Genomic DNA, 25,670 nt, shown 5'->3' on the forward strand with positions numbered 1-25,670 from the left:
CCTTTATGGACGAAGGTGCATAACTCCAGTGTGTTGGGCAGAAATAGGAGGAAAACAATTATCAGGTCCTGAAATCATACAAGAAAATACTGACAAGATAAATTAAGTTAAGGAGAGATTAAATACTGCACAAGATCGTCAGAAAAGCTATGCAGATCATCGACGCAAACCATTGGAATTTCAAGTTGGAAACAGGGTGCTACTGAAAGTATCTCCATGGAAAGGAGTAATCCGATTCGGTAAGATAGGAAAGTTAAGTCCACGATTTGTTGGATCATTCCAAATTATCAAACGAATTGGACCAGTAGCCTATCAGCTAGAATTACCAGAGGAAATGTCAGGTATACATGATGTATTTCATGTAAGTAACTTAAGGAAATTTTTAGCTGATAAATCACTAAAAGTACCCCTTCAAGATAAAAGAGGTAAATGAAAAGTTGAAATTCTTTGAGAAATGTGTCACTCGTCAATTTCAGGTTAACTCCGTTAATCCGAACTCAATTAATTCAAACATAAGGCCACACGAACTATGTCATTCCAGTTAACGCATATCTCCTTACATTTAATTAGGGTTTAAATGACGCATGACAAGTAGTCTTTCGGAATTTCACCGAAACACACACGAGTCAACTCAAACCGTTGGTGAACAAACAATAAATAATATAAACAAGTACGTTGTATAATACGTATTATATTGTGATAACATATGTTATGTGACTACGTGCTTGCATGTGTAACATTATATCATGGATGAAAGATGGAATAAACTAGTTTGTACTAGAGTTAGATTAACTAGAAGGTTAGGGGGTGATTTGTAACTTGATTTAATATTTAAACAAACTATTTCCCAAACCCTAATCCCTCCCCACCCCTTTTGAACGGCTACCCCACCCCCTCCCCTCTCTCTTACTCGACCGAACACACACACACACACACATATACATACAAAATATTTTCAAGCTCGTTTAAGGATTCAAAGTGCTAACTAGGTGATTAACATCCTCTCTAGCCTTTTCTATTGATTTAATTGCTTGTTTCTTTGAAATTAATTTTTTGAGTAAACCCTAAATGTACATGAAAAGTGTAATTGAGATGCATGGTTGATGGATTATGGGTCTAGAGGGTTGTATGCATGATTAATTGTTTATAGGTTAATAGTTGTTGAGTTTTGATGAAAACTGATACTGTTGATCAGTTCTTCATGTAAGTAATAGAAAACATGATAAATATTAAACCTATGAACCTGTTACAGCATGGAGAGTAGTAACCGCAACAGAGTATGAGATAGTCGACATGTTTGTCATCTTGGTCGAGTTCCCTTTTAGGATGTATAGTTAAGTATGGTGTTAGGGTTCTTGAGAGGAACCCAGTTTTATGAGAGAGGAGGCACACAAAATTGTTATGTGTGTGTGATCAGGTTATGTTGTTAATATTTATCTCTCTATATATACACCCAAGGGGAAACCCTTTATTAGTTAATTATAGGTAATATGGCTCATCAACAATTACCAAACTAATATATAATAAGGTATATTTAATATTTTGATCTATTATAATATAAATGATTATAATGGCCATATATAAATATATATTATTATATATTATTCTTACATTCTCCCACTTGGCCGAGTAATCATTTATTATGAGTATTAGATAAGCCTGATCAGAAGTTAACACTCATTTTAGCTTTAAACATAAACTGGAGCAGAGAAATACAGTCATTGAATTGAACATCAGCTCAAGACCCCCATTAATCATATTGCAGTCCTTATTTAAAACCTAAGTAATTATGATAAAAAATTTTAAGTAAGCCCTTCAAACGTTTGATTTGTATAATAATTTGTCTATATGTCATTATGCATGCAGAACATATTAAGAGATGTAGGTTCCCAGCCGGATCTACACAGGAGTATCTCGTAACACGAGGGTGCGGAATCCCCACGTAATCCGATACGAGTGTAAGACAAGTAATACGTTGAATCGGTAAAACAAACACACTGGATAATACTGCAAACTTGATATATTGCTGATCTCCAACACGTGATACACAAGATCACAAAACAACTCGTTCACCAAAAAAACTAAAACCACACGTCAAAATGGCCGAAGTTGAGGTATATATAAACCTCGACAACTTCGCCTAACATGCTAGGCGAAGTTGTCATAACTTCGCTACATTCACAAGTTCGCCTAAAACAAATGGCGAACATATAATAACACGTTTAACAAAAGACCAACAGTTTAAGCAATTACAGACACAAATAAGCACGAGATATTGAACTACTGGCATCATGCACCAACAGACTCCGCCTTGGCAGTAGCTTCATATCTCTAGCTTCTTTCTCGTGTCTTGGTAATCCAAAAATCTCATACCACTCGTCTTCAAGCATGAACGCCCTGCCTTACACAGACAGAGACCTCCCTCTGGTAGTTCTTGGCTTCATCCTTCCACGCAGGAATGTAGAATATCTTCTTATCATTTAGTACCTGCAAATCAGCTTGAGACAAATTAACCAAGTGCATGAGATTATACACTCTCAGAATCTCCTGTTCATCTTCATCTTCCATAACAGCTTCAGCAGTCTGGCAGTCAACATACCACCACTTGAGATCCTTTAACAGATTCTTGGGCATCATCTTCATCGGAACCTCTTTCAAGCAACGAATTGGCTTATACTTCATTACCATCCAGGGCTTGCCATCAGCCCGCATTCCCTGATCCTTATCTTCAACCAACCTTCCTTTCTAAGGCTTTAGAAGTTCAAACTTTTTCTCCTTAATAGCTTCCTTCCATACTATCTTTCCAACTATTCTTGCAATATCATCATCACTCCTATTAATCAATTTCAAACGAGCCAAATCTTTCACCTCACACTCAGGCAAGGTGTTGAGCGATCTCAATGCCTTCTTAAAATACTGAATTCCATCATAACGCTTATCACAAACAACTTTAATTGTTCGTCATACAACCAGAAGATGATACCTTTCTTGGACTCAGCGTACCCCTTGATGTTGTAACTCTTCTTAAACATTGTTGGAACTGCAGGCTTCTTTTTCTTGAAGAACCACTGAGCACAACCTTCTTTCCATCTCGGCTGTTCTTCCCACTCGGACTCATCTGACATATTTTCATCCTGACTCAAGTTCACTTTATCAACATTCGGAATATCGTGCTCTACACCATCATCAACGATCTCCCGTTCTTCTAAATCATTATCACTGTCGGAATCAGCACCCAGTTTGTGGTTGACGCGGATTGGAGTGTCAAATGGGGTACTATCATCCATCTTGATGCGTTTGAGCACATCATGGACATATTTCATTTGATGAATAAACATGCAATCTTTCTTCTGATCTACCTGAAATCCCAAAAAGAAAGTTAATTCGCCCATTGCGCTCATCTCAAATCTCTTTTTCATGACTGTTTCGAATTCCTGACACATAGAAACTCTGGAGGCAGCAAAAATGATGTCGTCCACATAAACCTGAACGAGTAGAAAATCTCCCCCTTTTCTCTTGACAAACAATGTACTATCAATCTTTCCTCTCTCGAACCCATTCTCTAGCAAGTAATCTGACAGTGTTGCGTACCAGGCACGAGGTGCCTAATGTAACCCATATAGTGCTTTGCTCAGTTTGTACACATGATCAGGAAAATCTGGGTCAGGGAAACCCGGAGGTTGTTCAACATACACCACCTAATCGAATTGCCTCCAATCTCGCCACAGGAGCAAACACTTCGTTGTAATCGATTCCTTCTTGATGATTAAACCTTTTACTACCAATCTTGCCTTGTTGCGTATGATAATTCCCTTCTCATCTCTCTTACATTTAAAAACCCATTTTGTACCAATAGCGTTCACTTCTTGCGGTTTTTCAACTAATTTCCATACTTCCATCTTCTCAAACTGTGCCAGTTCTTCCTGCATGGCTTCAACCCACGAGCTATCCTTCAGTGCCATTTGATAATTCTTTGGTTCAATCTGACTGATGAAGCAGGTGTACAAGCATTCATTTATAATACCCGTATCTTTAATGCTTGCATAAACACATGTGTGTTCATCCAAACTTCTTCTAGTACGTACACCATCAGAAGGATTACCGATCACATTTTCCGAAGGATGATTCTTGTGAATTTTGGTGGACTGGACTAGACTAACTTCCAGATTATTCTCAAGATTTGTAGCAATTTCATCAGTGTGAGACTGAGGTTGAGTGTGAAATGGATTATAGAATTCATCTTCCTTCGACACAACAGGAGTTTCGACTGCATTTGACGAAGTTGGTTGATTTTCATCATATTGTGGATGTTGCATAATGGTCTCCTCCTTGTCATACAGTATTTGTGAGGCCATTTTCTCATCAGTGTCTGCAAAATCCAAGTAAGGCACATTAAAATATTTGAATAGCTTATCATAGTCGAAAGCCTCTGCCGGTCCCATGCTAGGCCTTGGTGATTTGTAACTAGTAATGTCAGTGTTACAGATCACCTCAACCTTGTTGTTCGATAGATTAAAGACTCTTCTGTTGGGTTTCCCAACAACATAGCCAACTAAAATACCTTCGTCAGCTTTCTCACCAAATTTAGAGTTAGTCTTTAATATCGAACATGGTGACCCAAAAGGTTCAAGACCTTTCAAGTTTGGCTTTCTACCATGCATAAGTTCATAACAGGTTTTATTTAATCTTTAATTAAAACACGATTAAGGATGTAACAAGCTGTAGCCACAGCCTCAGCCCAAAACACCACGGGAAGTTTAGCATCTGCCAGCATGGTCTTGGCGCCTTCGATTAGAGTTCTATTATTCCTTTCAACTACTCCATTTTGTTGTGGAGTATATGGGGCACTGTACTGATGCTCTATCCCTTTCTGTTGACAAAACATCTCCATCTGATAGTTCTTGAATTATGTCCCATTATCACTCCTGATGTACTTATCCTTCCTCCCAAAAATATTTTCCACCTTGGTAATCAAGTTAATTACCAACTGAACTGTCTCATCCTTTGTCTTCAGAAAATATACCCAAGAGTATCGAGAGTAATCATCGGTTACAACCAAGCAGTATGAAGTTCCTCCTAGACTCTTTACATTCACAGGACCAAAGAGATCCATGTGAAGTAGGTCTAGGGTGCTGACAATTGAGTTAACCTTCTTGGAGTGATGAGGCTTTTTGTGTTGCTTTCCTTTCTTGCACGACAAGCATTGATCTTCAAAGTTAAAATTATTCAAGGGAACCCCAAGTACCAGCCCATTCTTGACAATGTAATTCATCTTGCGAAGATGTATATGACCCATTCTTCGATGCCACAACTCTAACTCAGACTCAGTTGCCTTTGACAGAAGACATGACTCTTCTGTTGTCATCTCAGTTGACCTCATATCCATTACATACGTGTTCTTTTCTCTTGGAGCTTTCATCACACCCAGGCCTCTGGTATATTGAAACCAGGATAAAGAACGAGTGCTTCATCTTTAGTAAAATGCACCGTGTATTCTTTGTCACAAATCTGAGATACACTCAACAAGTTATGCTTCAACTCTTCCACAAAATTCACCTTCTCTAACTTTATTCTTCCATTCATCACAGTTCCAATACCACTAATTCTTCCTCCACTCTCTCCAGCGAAACTAACCCTTCCTCCTTGAACAGATTTCCAGTCACGTAACAATTTTCTTGTTACCAGTCATGTGCCGGAAACAGCCACTGTCTACAACCCACATATTGTTTACAGCCCTGTTTGACTGTTTCTACACAATAAAAGAGATAGATTAAAATCTGGGGACCCAAGACCTTCTGGTCTTGGGTTGAGTAAATCTGTTATCCGGCATCCAGTACCTTGATTGCCCAAAGTCAGTTTGAGGATAGTTTCTGTAAGTTCTGAACGGAAAACTTCTAGAGGACTGGCTATGAGGCCATCCAAACCTTCGTGAATTAACTGAATTATAATTGTTGGTTTGGTAGTTTAATGGGAAAAAACGAGACTGATTTCTTTGAAATCTTGGATTAGTCCAATGACTGAAATTTGGTGTGTTCACATTCTTACCACCATCATAATTAGTATTCGTTTTATTCTCAGTTTTCGGAGGCCTCATACCTCTAAATTTTCTCTGTTTCAGAGGAAAATCAGTAACATGGTGTCCTACTTTATTGCATCTGAAACAACTTCTGTTTTGAACTTTCGTCTCAACAGTTTTTGCAGAAGTCGAGGTTGCGTTACTACCCGTTTTTCTAACATATGGTGGGACGAACGGATTTAGGGAAGATTTCTTTTCATCAGGCTTATATTCCTCCCCACATTTTAGTAACACAACCTTTTCCTCTATCTCATCTGATTCAGAAGGCTTGTCTGAATTTGATGAGACGGAGCTAGAGATAGATCCAGTGACATTAGAAGTTGTCTTGTTTCACTCTCATTAACTTTGGTTTCTTTAGCAGAAACTTTTATTAGAACTATCTGACTAATTTCAACATTCTCAGATTGCTGATTACTAGGATTATAAGTATAGTTATTGTTGTATGGTGGTGGAACTTCTGAGAATCCAATTCCCCCTTTGATAACCGGGGAACGTTGAACACTTATGATGTGATCCAACATCGCAGAAGAATTTCTAAATTGTTCAATTTTTCTGTTTAGTTCCACCACTTTCACCTGGTAATCAGCTATCTGTTTATCTTTTTCAGCAATTAGTTTGGTCTTTTCTTCTAACACTTCATAACTAAGATCAATCACTTGTACTTTTTCAGCTAGAGTGGCTTTAAGACTTCTGATGTCCTTTTCGCTCACTTTTATTTTTACCGAGTAACTATTCTCTTTAGTTTTAGAATAGTGATGATCTTCTTTTAAGGTTTTAAATTGTGTGTCCAAACTAACAAACTGATCAGTTAATGTTTTCAATTGATCAGACAGATTTTCACATTGTTCACAATGAAGTTCAGAACTTACCTCAGAGAGCTGATCGTTCACTTCTGCCATGTATGCTTGATCTTCTCCCGTCTCCCTCTCACTTCCTTCAGTTTCAATGTTTACCAGATTTTCCTGTTCGAACATCTCCTTAACTTGTATATTCCAGTTGTATCCACCATTCTGTTGAGATACCAAAGCCTTATTTTCACTACCACCCCCATTCTGTTGAGCATGCCTCTTCTGACTTCGTTCGACTCATTCATTTGTACATTCCTTAGCAAAGTGACCATTTTGTTGACAGTTATAACAGCGAACCTTTGATTTATCAAACCCTGGTCTTTCTCCAACAAACTTTCTACCCGTTTTCTTCATAAATCTCTTTACCCTTCTGACTATCATAGCCATCTGCCACTGCAGATCCATCTCTTCCAGATCATCAGCATCGATCTGATCATAGTCTTCATCTAAAGTTGCAGGGTCGACTATTTTACCTTTGATATAGTTCTCATAAATGCAATGAAGGATGCATAGAGGGTAAACTGTTGTTCAGCAGATTTCACACTCATAGGCATCTGTGAGTAGTTATTGCTTGGAGCATTGGATGAGAAATTTCCAGTTGTAGTTTGAGGCTTTGAGGAATTACTACCTCCTGCTACGAAACATATGTCACCATCCATATTGAGAATCACATGACCATCTGGAGTTGAGTTTGATTCCCCCTTTGAGTAGTAGGAGGTGGATTCTAATTTTGAACTTAAGCCTGAAGTGACTTTCGCACCATACATTCCCAGATCCTGAACCTGATCAGTTGGTGTCTCCTTTCGAACCATGTTAAGTTCAAAATTTCGTAACTTATTTACCATCGTTTCCAGATCAATCTTGTCAAAGTCCTTATCTTCTCTCATCAGAATAGTGTACATCTCCCATTTTGGTGGGAGAGCATCAAGAAGCTTCTCTACTATCTCTTCTTCCTTGTATTCAATGGAGTAATTATTTAGTTCGGTCATCAAATGATAATATCGTGTGATAATATCATCAAGTGGTGCGTTCTTCAGATACTTGAATACGAAGAATTGGGTTTTTAGCAGCTTTGTCTTGGAGGTACGTATCCCAACATTACCTTCATATCTGTTCTCTAAAGCTTCCCATAGTTCTCTAGCAGTTTTGTTCTTTTTGAAAGTATGTAGAATCTCTTGTGGAAGTGCCATTGTTATAGCTGCATGCGCTTTACTCTCTGCCTCATACATTTTCTTTTCATCATCCTCCATCTTACTGTACTTCTTAATATGTTCACGACCTTCAAACATGGACGTTGGTGGAATGTAACCGTCTTGAATGCAAACCCACATCTTAGCGTCTTGATACTTCACATACTGTTCAAAACGATCTTTCCATGCAACGAAATCAGTACCCTTCAGTATTTTCGGAGCTTTAGTTGCTGAACCGGCTTCAACCTCCATCTTTACCAGTTCTGTGATGTTTAAAAAAGTCATTGTTGAAAGAATAGAGATTCAAGAATCAAAAACAAGGTTCTGTGAAACAGCTATAGCGAAGTTAGTACAACTTCGCTTGACTATAACTTCGCTTGGACTATATCTTCACTTAGACCATAACTTCGCTTGGACTATATCTTCGCATGAACCCTATAACTTCGCTAAAACCCTACGTATTGTTACGGCAACTTCGCTTGACGAACGACAGGTTTTGCAGGTTTTAGTTAAGTTGATTGCGAGAGACGTGAGGGTGATTACGAGGTATATTTGTTGAGGGAAGATGGGCAAGAGACAAAAATGAGGTATTTAAACGTAAACTCGTTCCGCGAATGGTCAAACGGAATGATCTTAACACCCATGTGATAATCCCGAACCACACAATCACGAGCAAAATGCTCTGAACCAATTGAAGGTTCCTAGCCGGATCTACACAGGAGTATCTCGTAACACGAGGGTGCGGAATCTCCAAGTAATCCGATACGAGTGTAAGACAAGTAATACGTTGAATCGGTAAAACAAACACACTGGATAATACTGCAAACTTGATATATTGCTGATCTCCAACATGTGATACACAAGATCACAAAACAACTCGTTCACCCAAAAAACTAAAACCACACGTCAAAATGGCCGAATTTGAGGTATATATAAACCTCGATAACATCGCCTAACATGCTAGGCGAAGTTGTCATAACTTCGCTACATTCACAAGTTCGCCAAAAACAAATGGCGAACATATAATAACACGTTTAATAAAAGACTGTGACATTCATGACAAAACGAGGTACACTATATTCATTACGTAACAAGTAAACGATAAATCGGTTAATTCGTAGTGCTTAAACGAGTAACCGACCGATACTAATTATGACCCGTATACATACTGAGGGGTCATATACGAGTTATATATATGTTATAGAGGCTAACATATTGATATTTAGGCCCCAGTATGTTTAAAACTCTTTAAACGAAAAAGGTTTCGTTTATCGATACGCTATAAGCTTAAACGCAATCGTTAATATCAAAACAAGCATTGTAGCATCCGTTAAGCCGAAAAAGATTTATAAAACACTTATATGACATGTTCTAAGCAATCCGTGAAAATATTTTGGAATTTTACAACGAGTCAGTACGTTTTTCTTATTTTACAAAAATAAGCTGAAAAACACTCGTTTTTGCGATATTTCTCACACCCGAATTAATTTTCTTGCGAAAAATCGAACCCGAACTAAATTTGAAGTGGGCTTTTCATGTTTGGGCTTGTATAATTAGAGTAATGGGCCAAAACAGCCCATTTAGGGCCCTCCAAGACTTCCGATCACCAGCCCACCAAACATCACATTTCTTTTATATAACTTAAACCTTAAGTATTCTTATTCATTATAACTCATAAAAGTTTGAAGTCCAAGCAGCTGCAAGGTAGAACTCCAGAAACTCTCAAAAACCTAAGGTAATTAGTGATTTTCTTTGAGTTTTAACCATGATTAACATAGTTTAACCATGAAAAAATAATCCTTGATTAGTTTTAAACATGTTTAACCATCCAAAAACCCTAAAAATCAAGTAAAACCATGTTTTGATGTTAAACATGTTTACAAACCAGAAACATACACTTTTTTGGTCAAAAACGCGGATTAGAACATGAATACAACGTTTTTACGGTTAGAAAGTTCGGTTTGAACCCAAAACCGAAACCCTAATTATCAAGGCTGTTACATGGATGATTTATGCTTGGTTTGATGTTACATGATATGTAGACATACTGAGTTTGCAACCCGAGACCCGGAAAGTCGTTTAAACTAGCAAAATTCATCGAAAACCGACAAGGTAAACCCGTAACACTCGTTTAGGGGCTGTTTAGTATTAGGTTGTGACGTGCTTGTTGTTAGCTTGTGAAAACTTGCAGGGACATTAGGGATCATATAAATGAGTCCCTGTTCAAATTTGGTAATTTTTCGATAAACGGAGAATATTTGGTGAATTTATTTCCGTTTATGAGCGTTTATTTGGGGAAAATAGCTAAACATATTGAAAAATTATGAAACTTGGTTTTGGAGTTTAATATGTGATGGTATGATCACTGGTAAAGTTTGGGAATCATTGGAAATGTCTAAGTATGGCTTGTGCAATCATGGCTTAACCGAATTTTAACAGCCGAAAAACGCACAAAAAGGCATTTTGTCAAAAGAGTTAGGTTCTGGAAATTTTGCAGGGGCTATTTAATAACATTGAGGCCATTTTTAAAAATTATCGGATTTTTCGGAGGTCGTTTGATATAAACGGGCCATTTATTACACGATTATAACCTATTAAATGAATTTTTATAAATAAATAAATAATCATAAAATTTCTGAAAATATTTTTATAAAATTCTCTATGTCTTAATGTATTTTTACAAAAATTTACATAATTTATATATAAGTACATATTTAGTTATGATTAATCAAAGATTTAAATTATAATTGTTTTAACGAAACCGGCAGTTTTGTGTTTAACGGACTGACTGGTATGTCAAAATGTCAAAAGTGGTCAAATATCATATTTTTGAATGATATTGATAAAAACGAACTTTTTACGAGAATTCCGGAAAATTCGGGTGAATTATGCGCGTTTTGTATAATCAAACCCGTGTGAAAACGGAAACAAACCCTGCGATCAAACCAGACACCGAAACCTTAAAATTCTTTCATAAATCAAATTATTTTATTAATCAATATATTTACTTAAGTTTTATGTGATCTTACCTAATCCCGAAACGTATAAACGATCAACTGAGCTAGGCTCGGGAAACGGTGAAACTGAGCCAAATCCAGTTTTAAACATTTCATAGTATACAACGTCACAATCTAAGACTATGGTCATGTTCTGGGCCTAACAGCTATACCCAGATTATCTATACAGCCCGACTTAGCTTGAACACTGTACTAGTATTAACGATACGATACCGTTTATAGGAATCAGGCTATAAACGAGGCATCTGACTTATTGATACGTAATTTCTGTGCGAACTACGATAAGGTGAGTTTCACGACCCCCACTTTCTAAACTGTTTTACGAACTTTTGGGGTGAAAAGCATGTTTACATATACTTCAATACTTGAAAACGTGTGATGATGTGGATTATCTAAGTACTAACACTTGACAAGTCCCCACAAACACAAGTGATTAACTTCGTGCCGGTGACGTGTGGATAGTACTATCGGTTTGACAAACCCAACTGACAGAGCCGGAGGGGTATGCCGGAACATATGTAAACCCAGTTGCACATTGTCATTATATTTTTACATACTGCTATGTGGTGTTAGACATAGTACATACTTGGGGCAAAGTGGCTGTTAAATGCCAACGGGAGTGCATGGGCAGTGGAGGCCATGTGTTTTAGCTCGTTTCGGTTTCACTTGTGGCTTAGTATAATACATCATACACATACATATAAACATACACACTGTAAACTTTACGAACTCGTGTACCGATTTCATTGACACTCGTGAAACTTGAAACTCACCAACTAGACGTAGTTGACCCGTTTTAACATGCTTTTCAGGTAAAGCAAAAGTGGAATGATTTGCTTACATGCTTGGTGTTAGAAAGAAAGTTGAATAGCTGTGAATAGACGCTGATATAATACTGAATAAGAAGCTCGTAAACCGGTTATGTGTTTTTCATCTAGTTTGTAAACTTAGTACCAACCTATGTAATATGATGTAAATTAGTTTATGAATTTCTTTATAAACAATGTTGTTGATACCAGTGTTATCTGTTACATTCCCGTATTACGCTTCCGCAACTACCTAGTCGGGGTGTGACAGAAGTTGGTATCAGAGCCATTGGTTATAAAGAATTAGGATGTCCCTTAGGATACCCTAAGATAACCGTAGACTCGATTAACTCTGGGAATAAAATAATATTAAATAAGATACACGAATGATTCTCGTGATGAACGCGAATGGACAAGTGGGTTATTATGGTCCGGAACGTAATAACAGACTTGTTTGTACGAGGAAATTCGAGAAGAAGTCGATAAACAATCGAATAGGTAAAAACAGCAACATATGTGTATAAAATATAATAATAGATAAATATTGGTGTATATAAACGATTATTTGTGCTTATGTGTATAAATACCTGCACGTATCTTACTATGATTAATATAGAAGGATGTTATTCTTATCACTAACAATTGTGCAGGAATATGTCAAGATTTACCTAATACCCTACCAACAGTGCCTGAGGAGGAGGAGGATCCGGAAGAGGAAACTGAGGAGGAACCAGAGGAAATAGAAGAAGGTGCAGATGCGGTAATTCCACGCGAGGTACCCTCAGATCAACCCGACTTATCGGGTTACCGTTGTGACACCTATCCCCCTAGGGAATCCCCTAGGAATGTTGCAGGACAGGGAGCTACTAGTGCTTATCATTCACCTGTTAGAGCACCCAGATCCCCTACTCCACCTGTACAGCATACACCAGTACCCCCACCCACTATTAGAAACCGTCAGACTGCTCGCATTTCAGTGCGTCCACCTGAGCACACTTCTTTCCCACCTCGATCTACATACCATAGGGGAGAAACATCACGTGTCCAGGTCACTGAGATACCTATTCCTACTTGGGGTTTACCTACCCGGTACCCGAGCCACCTCGTCATTCTGATTCAGCATGGTTTGGTTTAGCGACTGATCAGCTTTTAGACCAATCACATTCTATAAATAACCTAAACCTGCATAGACATGATATGCAAGATCACATGAGGTATATGCAGCAGGAAATCAGAATTGTGCAAAGATCCAGTGCTCACAGCCACGGGCGTCAGGATCGAGCGATGATACTACTGGGGGTATGCTTAGCAGTTAATGCGGCCCTAGTGGCTGCTGTTGTTTGGTTGTGGCTCCATGTTGTAAAGAATGGATAGGACATAGTAATCTAGTCTTATGTATATAGTCTTTTGATATCCCAAGCAGCATTTTGTTACAGCGTGTTGGGCTGACTTGGGAGTTGTTTGTGGTTTAGTACTATTTCAAGCACTGGTCCTTATCGGGTTAAGTCTACATGTCACTTGGTGACAAATTTTGATACGCATATACAAGCGCTGGCCTATACCAGGTTAAGCCTATGCGCTAATTTTGGATGCATATGTACAGTAATGATTATAATTAATACAAACGTGTTTTCTTTGGCATAGTTATGTGTTGTGAAATTGTAATATTGTAAAGTTGTGTTGATCATAGTGAAACGATATTGATTATTATATAATTGATTATTCTATAGAATGGCCCCGAAGAAAACAAACCCTTTGTCTGAGGCGGAAGTGGCCGCAATGATTGCTCGTCAACTACAAGCAGTGATACCAACAATTGTAGCACAAGTCACTGCAGGCATACGTGCAAACAATATTGTTAATCAACCTACGAGCACCACCACGGACACTGTTAATACACCTCCGCCGGACACTAATGTAGCCCCGGGTGTTACTACCCCGGTGAATACTGATAATGTCATAAATAATAATAACACTCTCCCAACTATGAATGTCACTGGGAACCCAGAACCTGTTGTGCACCCTGATAATATTCCGAACCCTGTACCGGTTGTTAACACAACTAATAATGATAATACTCGGACCAATACCGATAATAAAAATAATAATAACCGAGAACCCCCGCGTCAGGAGTACTCATACAAACAATTTACATCATGTAAACCGATTGATTTTAAGGGTATTGAAGGACCTAGCGGGCTGGTCAAATGGATAGAAAAGACCGAATCAGTAATTAATATCAGTGAGTGTCCACCGAACCGCGTGGTCAAATTTGCTACCAGTATGTTTCTAGACCAAGCGCTGATGTGGTGGAACACGGTAGTCCAAATAAAAGGACAAGATGCTATTAATCGTATGTCATGGACTGAATTAAAAACCCTCATGCTAGAGCATTTTTGTCCTAAAAGTGAGATTCAGAGGTTGGAACACGAGTTATGGAATCTGGAAATGAAAGGAGCGGACCATGTGGGATACACGAATCATTTTAACGAACTGTCCCGCTTAGTTCCATGGTTAGTTACACCGGAAGCGAAGCGAATTGAACGTTATATCTGGGGACTGACCCCTGCCGTGAGAAGTATAGTGAATTCAGTTGCCCACCCGACATTAGAAAGTGCTGTATCTCAAACGGGTGTCGTTACTTTTGATCTGATGAGAAGTGGAGTGATAAGGATGCCAGGTGAAACAACAAGTTTAAAACGAACTGATTATGGGACAAGAATGCAAGGAAACCCTCAAAACAAACGGGCTCGTCCGAATACCCGAAGTTATGCCATGACTAGTTCTAATGTAAAACAAGAGACCTATAAAGGGACGTTACCGAAGTGTAGAAGATGTAACTTTCATCATGTGGGTGATTGCAAACCGATCATTTGTCAAAAGTGTGGAAGAACGGGACACTATGCCCCCAACTGTAGAACCCCCACCAATACTGTTAACCGTCCACCGCAATCAACTCAACTCCCTCGACCTCAACCAACCGGCCCACAACTCAACCAACAAACCCCACCTACCACGAACCTCCGTGCCTGCTATGAATGTGGCAGTACGGAACACTTTCGGAGATACTGCCCCAATTTGAACCCGGGTGCAGTGAGAAGGCAGAACCAAGCACAAGCATCAACCTCCAATGCAGCTAGGGGACGCTCGTTTGTATTAGGACCGGGTGAAGCGCGTCATGATCCGAATGTGGTGACAGGTACATTCTTAGTTTCGGGTCAGTATGCTTCAGTTTTGTTTGATACGGGCACCGATAGAAGTTTCGTATCTGTTAATTTCTTACCTTTAGAAAATATGCCGGTTAGTGAACTAACAAAACCATATACTATAGAACTCGCTAACGGTAAGTCTATACTTGTTAACCGAATAGTCCGAGACTGTTCCCTTATCCTAAACGACCACCCATTCCTTATTGATTTACTTCCAGTGGAATTGGGAAGTTTCGATGTTATAGTCGGTATGGACTGGCTATCTAAGTATAAAGCTGAAATTTTCTGTAAGGATAAGACCGTTAGAATACCTCTTTCGAATGATGAAGCTATGATTGTTCAAGGTGAGAAATCTGGTACGGTACTGCCTCTCATATCTCAACTTAAGGCATTGAGATATTTACGCCAAGGTTGTACTTTATACTTGGCGAGTGTAACAGTTAAGGAACCCGAGGAAAAACGAATGGAAGACATCCCAGTGGTACATGAGTATTCAGATGTATTCCCCGATGAGTTGCCTGGTTTACCACCGACCCGACAAGTTGAATTCCGTATTAACTTGATACCGGGAGCAGCACCCATTGCTAAGGCACCTTATCGACTTGCACCTTCTGAAATGCAAGAACTGTCCAACCAGTTACAAGAATTACTGGACAGGGGTTTTATTTGCCCTAGTTACTCATCGTGGGGAGCACCAATGTTATTTGTAAAGAAGAAAGATGGGAGTTTTCGAATGTGTATTGATTACCGGGAATTGAATAAAGTGACTATAAAGAATAGATACCCCTTACCTCGAATTGATGACTTGTTTGATCAGCTCCAAGGTGCGAAGTATTTTTCAAAAATTGATCTTAGATCTGGTTATCATCAAGTAAGAATTCAGGAAGAAGACGTACCAAAAACAGCTTTCCGAACTCGGTATGGTCACTATGAATTTTTGGTTATGCCGTTTGGGTTGACAAATGCACCCGCAGTGTTTATGGACCTCATGAACCGAGTTTGCAAACCTTACCTTGACAAGTTCGTGATAGTGTTTATCGATGACATTTTGATATATTCGAGAAGTAAGGAAGAACACGAACAACATTTGCGGGAAATCTTAAAATTATTGAGGCAAGAGAAGTTATACGCAAAGTTGTCCAAATGTGAGTTTTGGCTACAAGAAGTACAGTTTTTGGGACACATTGTGAACCATCAAGGGATCCAAGTAGACCCAAGTAAAATTGAGGCCATTAAAAATTGGCAAGTGCCTAAGTCACCAAGAGAAATTCGTCAATTCCTAGGACTAGCCGGATATTATAGAAGATTCATTGAAAACTTTTCAAGTATTGCACAACCTCTAACCCTCCTAACTCAAAAGGATCGAGCATATGAATGGGGAGAAGAACAAGAAATGGCCTTCCAAACGTTAAAACAGAAGTTATGTGAGGCTCCAATATTAAGCCTTCCAGATGGAACGGATGAATTGGTAGTGTATTGTGACGCATCTCGTAAAGGTTTAGGATGCGTACTGATGCAAAGAAAAAAAGTAATAGCATATGCTTCCCGACAATTATAAGTACATGAAAAGAATTATACGACCCATGATTTGGAATTGGGAGCAGTTATCTTTGCATTGAAGATTTGGAGACATTACTTGTATGGCACTAAATGTACCATCTATACTGATCACAAAAGCCTACAACACATATTCGATCAGAAAGAGCTAAACATGAGACAAAGGAGATGGGTAGAACTGTTAAATGATTATGATTGTGAGATTAAATACCATCCGGGTAAGGCCAACGTAGTAGCTGATGCTTTAAGTCGAAAAGACAGAATCAGACCATTAAGGGTACGAGCACTCGGAATGATTGTTCAAAGTAGCCTAACCGAACAAGTTCGCGTTGCACAAGATGAGGCCTTGAAGGCAGATCAGCTAGAAAAAGAAGAACTACATGGAAATGAAAGGAATTTTGAGAAGAAAATTGATGAAGTATATTATTACAAAAACCGGGTCTGGATTCCAACACTTCATAAACTCCGAAAGTTGATTCTTGATGAAGCACACAAATCCAAATACTCTATTCATCCAGGTACTGATAAGATGTATAAGGATGTTAAAGAATTTTACTGGTGGCCTGGTATGAAAAAGGAAATAGCCGTGTATGTAAGTAAATGTGCAACATGTGCAAGGGTAAAGGCGGAATACCAAAAACCTTCGGGAATGTTACAACAACCCGAAATCCCACAAATGGGAACAAATTACCATGGACTTTGTGACACACCTTCCTAAAACCTCTCGAGGACACAACGCAATTTGGGTAATTGTGGACCGATTAACCAAATCCGCACACTTTATTCCCATCCGTAACAACTACACCACCGAAAAACTCGCTCAAATTTACATCGATGAAATAGTATCTCGACACGGAGTACCTCTTTCGATTATTTCCGATCAAGACAGTCACTTTACTTCACATTTCTGGCAAGCAGTACAAGAAGCCTTGGGAACCCGAATCGACCTAAGTACGGCTTACCATCCCCAAACTGATGGTCAATCCGAACGAACCATCCAAACCTTAGAAGATTTACTTCGTGCTTGTGTACTGGACTTCAAAGGGAATTGGGATCAACACCTCCCGCTCATTGAATTCTCTTACAATAACAGTTATCACAGTAGTATACAAGCAGCACCTTATGAAGCTCTATACGGGCGAAAATGTAGATCACCACTATGTTGGACAGAAGTGGGTGATACTCAAATTTCAAGATCTGATTTAATTCAGGAAACCACCGATAAGATTCACCAGGTTAAACAAAAATTGAAAGCAGCCCGTGACCGACAAAAGAGTTATGCCGATGTTCGCAGAAAACCGTTATCTTTTGAAATAGGTGATAAGGTATTTTTAAAAGTATCGCCATGGAAGGGTGTTATAAGATTTGGAAAGACTGGTAAACTAGCCCCGAGATACATCGGACCTTTTGAGATTGTCGCAAAAATTGGTCCCGTAGCTTACCGATTAAAACTACCCTTAAAACTGAGCACTATTCATGACGTGTTTCATGTATCGAATCTGAAAAAGTGTTTGACTGATGAAACGACAATAGTACCACTGGAAGATGTTCAGATCAACGAAAAACTCAACTTCGTAGAGGAACCGGTAGAAATTGTAGACGGGAAAACCAAACAGTTACGACACAACAAAATTTCATTGGTAAAAGTTCGGTGGAATTCAAAACAAGGACCCGAATATACTTGGGAACGAAAGAACGAATTCCGAAAGAAATACCCACACCTGTTCCCTAGAAAACCGATGACACATTAAATTTCGAGGACGAAATTTCTTAACGGGGGGAGAATGTGACATTCATGACAAAACGAGGTACACTATATTCATTACGTAACAAGTAAACGATAAATCGGTTAATTCATAGTGCTTAAACGAGTAACCGACCGATACTAATTATGACCCGTATACATACTGAGGGGTCATATACGAGTTATATATATGTTATAGAGGCTAACATATTGATATTTAGGCCCCAGTAGGTTTAAAACTCTTTAAACGAAAAAGGTTTCGTTTATCGATACGCTATAAGCTTAAACGCAATCGTTAATATCAAAACAAGCATTGTAGCATCCGTTAAGCCGAAAAAGATTTATAAAACACTTATATGACATGTTCTAAGCAATCCGTGAAAATATTTTGGAATTTTACAACGAGTCAGTACGTTTTTCTTATTTTACAAAAATAAGCTGAAAAACACTCGTTTTTGCGCTATTTCTCACACCCGAATTAATTTTCTTGCGAAAAATCGAACCCGAACTAAATTTGAAGTGGGCTTTTCATGTTTGGGCTTGTATAATTAGAGTAATGGGCCAAAACAGCCCATTAAGGGCCCTCGAAGACTTCCGATCGCCAGCCCACCAAACATCACATTTCTTTTATATAACTTAAACCTTAAGTATTCTTATTCATTATAACTCATAAAAGTTTGAAGTCCAAGCAGCTGCAAGGTAGAACTCCAGAAACTCTCAAAAACCTAAGGTAATTAGTGATTTTCTTTGAGTTTTAACCATGATTAACATAGTTTAACCATGAAAAATTAATCCTTGATTAGTTTTAAACATGTTTAACCATCCAAAAACCCTAAAAATCAAGTAAAACCATGTTTTGATGTTAAACATGTTTACAAACCAGAAACATACACTTTTTTGGTCAAAAACGCGGATTAGAACATGAATACAACGTTTTTACGGTTAGAAAGTTCGGTTTGAACCCAAAACCGAAACCCTAATTATCAAGGCTGTTACATGGATGATTTATGCTTGGTTTGATGTTACATGATATGTAGACATACTGAGTTTGCAACCCGAGACCCGGAAAGTCGTTTAAACTAGCAAAATTCATCGAAAACCGACAAGGTAAACCCGTAACACTCGTTTAGGGGCTGTTTAGTATTAGGTTGTGACGTGCTTGTTGTTAGCTTGTGAAAACTTGCAGGGACATTAGGGATCATATAAATGAGTCCCTGTTCAAATTTGGTAATTTTTCGATAAACGGAGAATATTTGGTGAATTTATTTCCGTTTATGAGCGTTTATTTGGGGAAAATAGCTAAACATATTGAAAAATTATGAAACTTGGTTTTGGAGTTTAATATGTGATGTTATGATCACTGGTAAAGTTTGGGAATCATTGGAAATGTCTAAGTATGGCTTGTGCAATCATGGCTTAACCGAATTTTAACAGCCGAAAAACGCACAAAAAGGCATTTTGTCAAAAGAGTTAGGTTCTGGAAATTTTGCAGGGGCTATTTAATAACATTGAGGCCATTTTTAAAAATTATCGGATTTTTCGGAGGTCGTTTGATATAAACGGGCCATTTATTACACGATTATAACCTATTAAATGAATTTTTATAAATAAATAAATAATCATAAAATTTCTGAAAATATTTTTATAAAATTCTCTATGTCTTAATGTATTTTTACAAAAATTTACATAATTTATATATAAGTACATATTTAGTTATGATTAATCAAAGATTTAAATTATAATTGTTTTAACGAAACCGGCAGTTTTGTGTTTAACGGACTGACTGGTATGTCAAAATGTCAAAAGTGGTCAAATATCATATTTTTGAATGATATTGATAAAAACGAACTTTTTACGAGAATTCCGGAAAATTCGGGTGAATTATGCGCGTTTTGTATAATCAAACCCGTGTGAAAACGGAAACAAACCCTGCGATCAAACCAGACACCGAAACCTTAAAATTCTTTCATAAATCAAATTATTTTATTAATCAATATATTTACTTAAGTTTTATGTGATCTTACCTAATCCCGAAACGTATAAACGATCAACTGAGCTAGGCTCGGGAAACGGTGAAACTGAGCCAAATCCAGTTTTAAACATTTCATAGTATACAACGTCACAATCTAAGACTATGGTCATGTTCTGGGCCTAACAGCTATACCCAGATTATCTATACAGCCCGACTTAGCTTGAACACTGTACTAGTATTAACGATACGATACCGTTTATAGGAATCAGGCTTTAAACGAGGCATCTGACTTATTGATACGTAATTTCTGTGCGAACTACGATAAGGTGAGTTTCACGACCCCCACTTTCTAAACTGTTTTACGAACTTTTGGGGTGAAAAGCATGTTTACATATACTTCAATACTTGAAAACGTGTGATGATGTGGATTATCTAAGTACTAACACTTGACAAGTCCCCACAAACACAAGTGATTAACTTCGTGCCGGTGACGTGTGGATAGTACTATCGGTTTGACAAACCCAACTGACAGAGCCGGAGGGGTATGCCGGAACATATGTAAACCCAGTTGCACATTGTCATTATATTTTTACATACTGCTATGTGGTGTTAGACATAGTACATACTTGGGGCAAAGTGGCTGTTAAATGCCAACGGGAGTGCATGGGCAGTGGAGGCCATGTGTTTTAGCTCGTTTCGGTTTCACTTGTGGCTTAGTATAATACATCATACACATACATATAAACATACACACTGTAAACTTTACGAACTCGTGTACCGATTTCATTGACACTCGTGAAACTTGAAACTCACCAACTAGACGTAGTTGACCCGTTTTAACATGCTTTTCAGGTAAAGCAAAAGTGGAATGATTTGCTTACATGCTTGGTGTTAGAAAGAAAGTTGAATAGCTGTGAATAGACGCTGATATAATACTGAATAAGAAGCTCGTAAACCGGTTATGTGTTTTTCATCTAGTTTGTAAACTTAGTACCAACCTATGTAATATGATGTAAATTAGTTTATGAATTTCTTTATAAACAATGTTGTTGATACCAGTGTTATCTGTTACATTCCGGTATTACGCTTCCGCAACTACCTAGTCGGGGTGTGACAAAGACCAACAGTTTAAGCAATTACAGACACAAATAAGCACGAGATATTGAACTACTGGCATCATGCACCAACAAGAGACATACAAATCAAAACTGATGACAAAATTTAATAGTTAATCATTCATAGTATGATATGCAGTTGCGCATAGTCATCAATAACCCGTCATTATTATAAGCGCTTTCATAATATTTATGGTTGAGACTTTTATTTACCGGATCCTTAAGCATATCATGAATGTATTCGATACGAAAATTTAGATTCCTCAGTTCGTTCATACACGAATAATTAATTACATATCATAATTTAATGCAGCACCTCACAAACTGTTACTGTTTGAGAAAACATGGTAGCTGACTTTATCACAATATGTCTTCAATATATAATTTATATGGAGTTTAATAAAAACTTATTAGCCCACTAATGAATGTTCAACAACATTTTTTGACAACAACGTTGTAATTAATCAACATATTATGTCGTTATGACTTAGATTGTTGTTATCAGTTCATTATGACTCCTCCATGAAATAGATTTGTCTACTGACATAAGAATATATCCCGAAAACTACATTTTCTTATCTTTGAATATGACAAAGTTTAGAGTAATCTACTGGTTTGAATTCTCACTTCTTCTTTTAAATTAAGTCTTTCGTTTATTTTAAAGATATCTTAGTACTCTTTTAGATGCTTCACATTAATCTAGACATATCTAGTGTGTTGCAATTTAGATAAGTAATATCTAAACGAGTATAGACTTGAACTTATATAAGGCTTCTACTTAATGAAGCATAAAAAAATAATCTATGTGTTCCTATTATCCTCTAAAGTAGAGCAATACTGTTTGTTACATGTGTAAGGAATATCTCTGAGATCTATAATATCAAAGTATGTGTGAAAATGCTTTGACTCATGTAAAATATACTTGTCAGAAGAATGTCATCTATATAAGGACAAGTTTGTTTTTAGTTGCTCCCACTCATCTTGAGGTAGGTACATTAATCCACTTGTTTTTGATGAAAATAATTGTATAAATTTTTCATCATATTTTGATGTTTGCATTAACCCATATATGGATTTTATTGACTTATAAACTAAATGTTCTTTGACGTTCAGTTTATAACTTTTAGGTTGTTTTATGAACATATAAATATGTAAGCCGATTGTTAGGGAAAGTTGTTTTAATGTTCATCTAATGTAGCTCTTAACTATTGTAAGCTACTAGAACAATAATGATCCTTAAAGAAATCTTTTGTAATATAGGTAAGAAGATTCTTTGATAATTGGTTTATCCTTGAATATAACCTTTAACAATCAATCGTGCTTCTTATTGTCTTAACGTTTCGTATTCGGATTTAGTTTAGTTATGAACACTCTAAGGTGATTCAACCAAATCTCAAAACGTTATCCTGACTTATGGAGTCAATTATGATTGATGCTAAAGGTTTAATTATAAGGGGTAGGATCATTAAACTTTCCAACATCCATTTCAACTTTTCTTAGGGAGGTTACATAAAACCTAGATGGCCTCCTGAGTTGATTATTGGGTAATTTTAAAAGTCTCGGTTTTATAGATTAGCTCTTGGTTAGGTTGCTATCAATTTTAGGATTCTAAGTATATAAGAGTTGGTGCAGTATTGTGTACAAGAGGTGTAATTGAAGTTTAAATATGGAGTAAAATTTAATGACTCTCTTCCCCCTCCTCTTGTACGTCTTACAAGTCATAATAAAGACTTTTACTGCTCTCACTGACCTTAGAAGCCTTTAGGAAAATTAGCATGCTTAGGATCAATATTTAAAGACCAATAGATTCTAATAGAAAAACGAGTTAATGATGTAAGTCGTCGTAATTTCTCTTGTGAGGATTATTTCAGTAAGAAATCGGAGTATGCCCGCATTTAAGAAACATCGAAACTTTTGTAAGAGTAGTAGTAAATTCTACGGAGATAAGTTTTGATGAAATAGTGTTGTGATGGAGCAGTGTCTTGTATAAGAGGTATAATTAAGATAATATCAAGTTTTCACTCCTCCACCTCTTGCAAATCTTGTAAGTTATGATTGAAACACTTAAAGCTCCCACTAGTATTCGATATCTCTAGAAAAAAACTAAATGAGAAGTTTCAATGATGTACGTGATGTGGGAATTTGTCATACGTTAGACTTAATTTGATTTCCTTTATGTGTCATAAGAAACTTAGGGACATATTTAGAAGAAATCATATTAACTATATATGAATGGATCTCTTTAAGACCATGAATGATAGAAAACAGACTAGATACAAGTAAATAGCTTTTTAAATGATAAACTAATTATGTTTGAATATTTTGTATGAATAAGTTCCACTAATGTAAGTGGTATATAACTTCTGGTGGACCCATACTTATTTCTTAAGCCAAACAATGTTTAGGGCATCTAACACATGATTTAAAATCACTGAGAATGAGATTATATGAAAAATCACCCTCATTAACTATGTCATGATTTATCATGAAATTTGGTTTTAATGGATGAATTTTATATGTCTCATTTGTCTTTTGTTACATTTTTATTTGCATGATAACAAAAGTTGTGAAAATATATAGTATCATCTAGTTGTATTTTATAAATGTTTCAATCCAAATATTGATAACAAATCATATGAGAGTTTAAGGTAATAGTGACTTTATGTTGGCTATGCAAACCTTATAACTGTCATAATGTAGCATAAGTATTGATACTAAATTCCAATTAATCTCAAGAATATTTAAGGTATCATAAAGCGTAATTTGAAGATAGTTTATCATGGTTCTAATAACCTTAACATTTAAATTTTTCACTAACTCTCATGTTAGTTATTTGTTATTTTTTGGTAAACATATAGAATTAGACTCAACCAATCATGTGTTAATGAAAATATTAGGTTAGAAGACTTAAATATCATTAATACATAACTATCAGTTTTAGCCAGTTGTTCTTTTGAATTATGGATAATCTTGTAATGCCTATGCCTAATCTAATGTCATATTTTTGCAATGAGACTTCTCCTTAGAGAACTTAAAGCTGGAAGTAATACTTGTATTTTGTTTATGAACAATAATCCTCTTTTAGGTTTTAGTGGTAGTGAGTTGAATAACATCTTATTTTCCAGTACCGGGTGCTTCATTTCTTGTACATATGTTGCTGATCAACACACTCATTTTTCTTTGGTAATTCTGAGTATTATAGTTGATTATTAAGGCACCAAACTGTACTGTTGAAAATTTGAGTATGCAATATACTAGAATATTGTACTTAATTTCATGTGTGAGCCCTTAATTTTATGGGTCATGATTGTACATTATGATATATTCAATAATACCATTTAACCTTATAGTTAGAATTTTTAAGGAGTGCATGAATCTGAGGAGTTATTTTGATTAGTCTTAGGAAAAACTAAATCTATAATAACTCTAGTGATAGCATTTATTTATATAAGTTATTGATTATCATTATCGTAATAGACATTATGATTGACTCATTCCATTTGTTAGGCTCTAGTTTTCAATGGAATAATTGTTATTAGAAAGAGTAGTAGGATAGTCATATCATGTCTTAATGGATAATTAAAATTGAGAAGAGCTAAATGTTATTAAAACTCTTTATGAGACAAATTTAATTGTGTTTTGAGATTAGAGTGGATGATTTGGATGAGATAGCTATTTATAGAAAAAAATTACAGTGAGTAATTTTATGGGATATTAAGATAATACATATTAAAATTTTTGATCATTAGATTAATGAAGGATCATTAATGCGAGGATCATTATATTTTATTGAAGATGTGATATGTCTATTATTAACATCAAACTAATAGACTATAATTAAAAGTTCTACATAAACAAAAAATAAATCACCTTTGGGCAGAATTAAATTTTATTTAAGTATGTGTGCAAAATAATTGTAACACATCACCTTTGGGCAGAAGTGAGACAATTATTTTAATTATGCACATGCTAGTTTTGCCAAATAAAAATGTAACACATCACCTTTGGGCAGAAGTGAGATATTTATATTATGTTAGACAAAAACTAACAAAAGCTTTCAGTTAGACTTGAATGATATGGTAAATGCAACTCATCACCTTTGGGCAGAAGTGATACATCAAAAGTTCATTCAAGTT

The 25,670-nt window shown here is 36.7% G+C and overlaps 1 pseudogene; it reads right to left on the reverse strand.

Annotated features, from left to right (window-relative positions):
• The window catches only part of LOC143634216 (uncharacterized), a 62,013-nt pseudogene that overhangs the window by 24,003 nt on the left and 12,340 nt on the right, over positions 1-25,670 (reverse strand).

This window comes from Bidens hawaiensis, unplaced genomic scaffold (genome assembly GCF_021521415.1).
Source record: "Bidens hawaiensis isolate Kalapana, Puna unplaced genomic scaffold, B.hawaiensis_p1.1 tig00007035_1, whole genome shotgun sequence".
In the NCBI taxonomy this organism is placed as follows: Eukaryota; Viridiplantae; Streptophyta; class Magnoliopsida; order Asterales; family Asteraceae; genus Bidens; species Bidens hawaiensis.